The 6,989-nt window shown below is 28.8% G+C and overlaps 1 long non-coding RNA gene across 1 annotated transcript; it reads left to right on the top strand.

Annotated features, from left to right (window-relative positions):
- The first annotated feature begins 2,757 nt into the window (after nucleotides 1–2,757).
- LOC137653368 (uncharacterized) lies at nucleotides 2,758–5,960 on the top strand. Its single transcript, XR_011046463.1, has 3 exons — nucleotides 2,758–2,865; nucleotides 3,661–3,819; nucleotides 5,364–5,960. It is a non-coding gene; the product is annotated as an uncharacterized lncRNA (long non-coding RNA).
- The last annotated feature ends 1,029 nt before the right edge of the window (nucleotides 5,961–6,989 follow it).

Genomic DNA, 6,989 nt, shown 5'->3' with positions numbered 1-6,989 from the left:
TGACCATAAGGGCCAAGGATTGATTTTAGCACTGAGTATACCAAGGGAAAAGCTCCCTTACGCTAGAGATCAATAAGGGTGAGATTAAGTTCGATGCCTCCTGATGAATTTGTATAATCAAAAATCCCCTTTAAGTAAGTATGGAATAAAGGTGATTTATTGTTTTGTTTTAATTGCGCATGTCTTTTTTCGGTCTTGGTAATGAGGTTACGTATTTGACCCGTTATGAATAAATATTTAACAGGGTCACCTAATAGCGGAAAATTATGATGTCATCCGTTGAAGCTGCCATTATTGAAAATCAGACGTCTAGAGATTTAAATATAGAAATCAGACGTCTAGATGTTTAAATCTAGAAATATATATCTAGAAATCAATTAGACATTTGCCTTTCAGTTTGTGATGCCATTTACTCATTTTTGAAAACTATTATGACTTTGAGATGAAATACATTGACTGATTACAATAAAATAAAACAAATGAAACTTATTAAGGTTAATTAGATTTTCAGCGTCCATAGCTATTGTTTAATTGTATCATAGTTTACTTCAAATTAATTAAATTGATTAATATTTAAGAATGTTAGTGTATTAGTAGGGGAATTAATAAACTTATACATAGACTAGAGAAGTAAGAAAGCAAGTAAATTATCATTCATATTAAAAATACTGTGACCAGACATTTGTGTTTATCCTTGGAGCTTATTTGTGTTTAGCAATAATAGTATGGGAGCATATATATACATATATGTATACACATATGCATTTATATGCACTTATATATACATATGTATGTATATACAGTATAAGTATATGTATGTATACATATATATACATACACTGTATATATATATATATATATATATACATATACTGTATGTACATATATATATATATATATATATGTATGCATATATATATATACATATATATATATATATATATATGTGTGTGTGTGTGTGTGTGTATAAAAAATATATAAATATACGTATATATATATATATACATATATATAAATATATATATTTATATATATATATATATATATATGCGTGCGTATATAGGCCTATATAAGAGAGAGAGAGAGAGAGAGAGAGAGAGAGAGAGAGAGAGAGAGAGATAATAGCTCTAAATAGAAGAGCGGTGAAATACCTCAGGCTACATTCAAATGCTTTTAACGGGATTACTCATTTAGCTCTGCATAGATGATGGGTGACCTAGAATTCTCTCTCTCTCTCTCTCTCTCTCTCTCTCTCTCTCTCTCTCTAAGATAATTACGTGAAAGCCTAAAACTATTATCTCTATAACAAGCGGGAAACCTCATCTTGCTAACATCTTTTTTTTTCACTCTTTCTATTTTTCACTCTGTATTTTTTTAACTTCAAAGAATGAAATAAAGGTGATATAAGAGAGAATCGATGCGCTAATTCTAAACACTTAGAACGATATTTTATATCATAAAGTATAGAGCGGGGCTGGCGATGGCTATTTTAGATATGGATTTTTTTTTACTTTTAGAGTACTGTTGTTATAAAGAAAAAAATATTAAATATATATATATATATATATATATACATATATATAAGTGTATATACATGTGTATATATATATATATATATATACATATATAAGTGTATATACATGTATATATATATATATATAAAAGTGTATATATATGTATATATATATATATATATATACAGTATGTATATATATATATATATATATAAGTGTATATACATGTACATATATATATATATATATATATAAATATATATATATATATATTTACATAATATATATATATATGGTTGTGTATGTATTTATAAATACGTATGTAAATATGGTTAATATTTTTTTGCTAATACACTAACAATCTTAAAGGTTAGGTAAGCTTGTTCATCCTCAATTAATTTGATTTTTTATTATTTACTGATTACTTTACCAAAATCTATGCATGTTAAAACTTTTTTATATTTGAGATCAATCTCATCTGGTATCAATTAATTCTTGCTTAAGAAAGGTCAATATTTTATTGAAATTTAATTGTATTTATTCGAACTTCTAAAATTAATTATCGTCTTTGAATCATTGCCTTAATGGTTAGTTTTACTATTTTAAGTTGACTTAAATTTACTCAAATCTACTTGAACACTTGGAAAGTGTTTAACTGAATTACAAGTAGTTTGTGATTAATGCTTAATATTGCAATACTCTGACAAGAATGTAGCATAAACAAAATAGTTATTTTTCCTCTTTAACCAACTCATGTTCATTTTATTACCAACTTTATTATATTAATTGATTAGAATTTGCAGCGTTGTATATTTTTGGGTTAAGGACCATTGTTTTGTAATGTATATTCATGAATATGAATAAGAAAATTAATAATTTATAGATAAAAGAATATTTCAGCAAAATAAATCTTTATGAAACAAGCCTGAACTAGCAGTTTAAATTAAAGCAATTTTCGATCCATGGATTATATCTATAATAATAATAATAATAATAATAATAATAATAATAATAATAATAATAATAATAATAATAATAATAATAATAATAATAATAATAATAATAATCCCATCCACAAGAATAGTCTTGGCTAGGTACGAGAGGTATATCTAGACAGGAAAACTATCTTAAATTTTGATTTATTTTTTATTGTTGTTACGAGGAATTGACCATTCAGGCATTAAGCTTAGGTTCACCGCTATTGGCTCAGCCATCCTTGACTAAACGCGATGGAAGATAACGAGGGGAGAAGAGTTAGCTTTTGTCCTCTGTGCTAATGTATTTTAGCAACTGGAGTGACGGGAGTCACGAATTTTAACTTAAAGCTTCGCAGAAGACCTCGATATTCAAGGTATGTTACTTTTTATTACTTTCGAATTTCGTATTCCTGATTTGTTTCTATTGATTTGAATCTTAAATTGGAGTGTTGTTACGTATTTTGATAGTAATAGTGATACTTTGTGAATTTTATTTTTCATATTATAGATTTTTCAATTTATAATTTTCCTCCTAGGAAAATATTAAATCCCCTCTCTAATAATTAGTTTATAAGATCGTGAAAATCTTCTATTTGCTTGTATAAATTTTGTATAATGATTCAAAATGGAATATTTACAAACTTCATGGAAACCTTCTATTTGCTTATGTAAATGTTGTATAGTGACTCAAAATGGAAAATTGACTAACTTTTTTATATATAATGATTCAAAATGGAAAATTGATAATTTTTTTTTTTTGCTTTTCGTGACTTGACAAAAACAGTAATTTTACTTCTAACATGAATGAGACTTTGGCGAAATTCATTTGATATCTTTTAACAATTAGTAATTTTTTAATTTTATGACTTTACGTTAACAGTAATCGTATTTCTAACAAGTAACGAAATTTGATTTAATAAATTCATGTAAGTTTATCTACTGATTCTACTTAGAAAATTAGTAAACTGTTTGCTTCTCGTGACTTAGTAAATTTTAATCTTATTTCAACCAAGAATGGTGATAAACTTTATTGATTTTAAACTTGTCTCTTGGTGCTTTTCAACCTACAAAGTTAGTAGAAACTTTATACTTTTCATGACACCGTAAATGGGATTTCTATTTAATTTATTTGATATTTATGAACTAATGGATCTTATTGATTTTCATAGATGCCCACCCCACGAAGATGGACTGCCGAAGAGGATCCAGATTTCCAGTTTCCGCATGGAATACTCCTGGACTTCATCCTTATGACTCTCGCTTTATTCTTCTTTATTCTCTTTGTTGATGAAGTTCTGTTTTTCGTTCGTTTCTGGAGACCACACCAGGTATGGAAAAGGGTGAAGATTGAATGGAAAAGGGTGAAGATTGAATGGAAAAGGGTGAAGATTGAATGGAAAAGGGTGAAGATTGAATGGAAAAGGGTGAAGATTGAATGGAAAAGGGTGAAGATTGAATGGAAAAGGGTGAAGATTGAACGGAAAAGGGAAAATTCAATGTAAAGCTTGGAAAAGGGTGAAGATTGAACGGAAAAGGGTGAAGATTGAACGGAAAAGGGTGAAGATTGAATGGGAAAGGGTGAAGATTGAATGGGAAAGGGTGAAGATTGAATGGAAAAGGGTGAAGATTGAATGGAAAAGGGTGAAGATTGAATGGAAAAGGGTGAAGATTGAATGGAAAAGGGTGAAGATTGAATGGAAAAGGGTGAAGATTGAATGGAAAAGGGTGAAGATTGAATGGAAAAGGGTGAAGATTGAACGGAAAAGGGAAAATTCAATGTAAAGCTTGGAAAAGGGTGAAGATTGAACGGAAAAGGGTGAAGATTGAACGGAAAAGGGTGAAGATTGAATGGGAAAGGGTGAAGATTGAATGGGAAAGGGTGAAGATTGAATGGAAAAGGGTGAAGATTGAATGGAAAAGGGTGAAGATTGAATGGAAAAGGGTGAAGATTGAATGGAAAAGGGTGAAGATTGAATGGAAAAGGGTGAAGATTGAATGGAAAAGGGTGAAGATTGAACGGAAAAGGGAAAATTCAATGTAAAGCTTGGAAAAGGGTGAAGATTGAACGGAAAAGGGTGAAGATTGAACGGAAAAGGGTGAAGATTGAACGGAAAAGGGTGAAGATTGAACGGAAAAGGGTGAAGATTGAACGGAAAAGGGTGGAGATTGAACGGAAAAGGGTGGAGATTGAACGGAAAAGGGTGGAGATTGAACGGAAAAGGGTGGAGATTGAACGGAAAAGGGAAAATTCAATGTAAAGCTTGAAAATATGGTTAAAGAGGGGGCCATTTTTGCATTATACATTGTCCGTATTTAGAATCTTTTTTTTCAATCATAATTCTAAATGGTTTTATCACCAGTTTTATGCGATCTAGGATTTAATCGCGCTAAAAAGTTAATTCTAATATTCATGGAAGTTCTTGTAATAATAATTCTTAAGGTTTCTTCAGTTTCCAATGACAGTTTGAGATTGTTCTAACCTTGTTAGGTAAAGGGGAGTTAGTTAAGGGAAACTAATCCCCTTTAGATATACATATATATATATTTATTGGTCTATAAGTTGCTGAATTACTAAATTTATATTGGTTTTATAATTTATCTTTTTCCTCGTTTAAATTAAGTTTAATTTTTTTAGTGTCTACATTTAATTTCATTTTATTTTTGTTCTTATTTCGGTGTCTAAAGTTGTCGAATTTTTAATATTTATTTATTTTGGCGTCCATGATAGTTTTTTTTTTTTTTTTTAGTAGTTAAATATTCACAATCTAAAACTAAAGTTTAACACCTAATTTGTTCAGATACTTCAGCGTTGGAACGCCAGAAAAACTATTAAGAGATGAACGTGTTAATATATCATATTTGTCCATTTCAGGCTATCTTTCGAAGATTAAACAGACTAGGCGGTATAAGAGGATAAGATGAAGTCAAAAGTCTAGGAGGTAAATAACTCTGGGAGTTTTAGCTTTTTAAATAATTCCTTTGTTTGTTAACAAAAATACAAAAGTAGGCAACACTGTCTATACACTCATTTTTTTATCTTAATTCATTTGTAAAATAAGGATGTCTTATTTCTTAACTTTTATATTGATGTCTGATTTGTTAACTTGTCTACTAATCTAGATAATTTTAAAGACAATCTGTAGAGGAATTTCTCATGTTTTATGTCTAAGAGGTAAATAATTCGAGGAGTTTTAATGTTTTTAATAATTAATTTGTTTGTAAACAAAAATACAAAAGTAGGCAACACTGTCTATACACACTTTTTTGTTTATCTTAATTCATGATTCGTAATCTTAATTAATGATTCGTAAAATAGGGATGTCTTATCTGTTAACTTTTCTATTAATGTCTGATCTGTTAACTTGTTTACTAATCTAGATAATTATAAAGACAATCTGTAGAGAAATGTCTCATGTTCTATGTCTAAAAGATAAATAGCTCCAGGCGTTTTAACTTTTTAAATGATTCCTTTGTTTGTCAACAAAAATAAGACAGTAGGCAACACTGTCTATACACGCCTTTTTTTATCTTGATTCATTGTTTGTAAACCAGATTACGAATGTCTTTTTCTATTAACTTATCTATTAGTCTGATCTATTAATTTCTCTATTAATCTAGATAATTATAAAGAGTCTGTAGAGAAATTTCTCTGTTTTATGAAGTTTTTCAATTTAATTTCAGTAATTTTAAACTTTTTTTTTAATTTTTTAGTCATTAAGTTTTATTTTAAAAGTTTTGTGAACAGCTCGGCTAGTCTAAGTTTGTTTCTTTTATAGATTTTGTTTTCTGTATTGCTAATAAGCATTTATATTAAAATGCTATCCAATCTATTGAAGAGTTGAAGAGCTAATTTGCTATTGTACAGCATTTGCATTAAAGTCTTCAATATTGTGCAAGTTTTAAATTTGTTGCTTATATCTACTGTGCAACATTTACTATTGTTTAGCGTGTACCTCAAAATCTTTCACTCATGCAAGTTTTTAAAGTTATTGCTGATAACTACTATCTAGCTGCTAACTGGCAATATTTGCTCAGTTCTGAAATATTTTTGCCATTTTAAAGACTGAAGTTATTTTCACAATATTGGTATTATTGTCGTCTTATATTATACTGCAAACTTTAGCCATGTATAGTATTTTACTTCGTTCAGTCTCAAAGCCTGCAAATAAAATAAGTTTTCATTAAAAGTATTATTATTCATTTCCTGTCCTGTAGATTCTGAAGTCTCCTCTTCCCTTTAGCATATGGTTAACCTCACTTTTGTTGCCATATGGTTAACTTAACTTTTAAGTTTTAACATGAGGGTTAAAACTAAGACATATCTATAAATGTATTCATATGTATGAATATATAGAGTTAATAGCTCTAAAAAAAAAAATGCGGTGAAATAACTATGTCCAGGCGAGCGGGCCTGATCGTCGGGCATATTCAATAACTTGCACATTTGAAGGGTAAACAGTCAAATTGCGCAAGCACCCGGTGATTGAAATCGCCAGTC

The sequence above is a fragment of the Palaemon carinicauda genome, chromosome 14, assembly GCF_036898095.1.
Source record: "Palaemon carinicauda isolate YSFRI2023 chromosome 14, ASM3689809v2, whole genome shotgun sequence".
Lineage (NCBI taxonomy): Eukaryota > Metazoa > Arthropoda > Malacostraca > Decapoda > Palaemonidae > Palaemon > Palaemon carinicauda.
The sequence above is the reverse complement of the archived record's forward strand: the minus strand, read 5'-3'. Positions and strand labels throughout refer to the sequence as shown.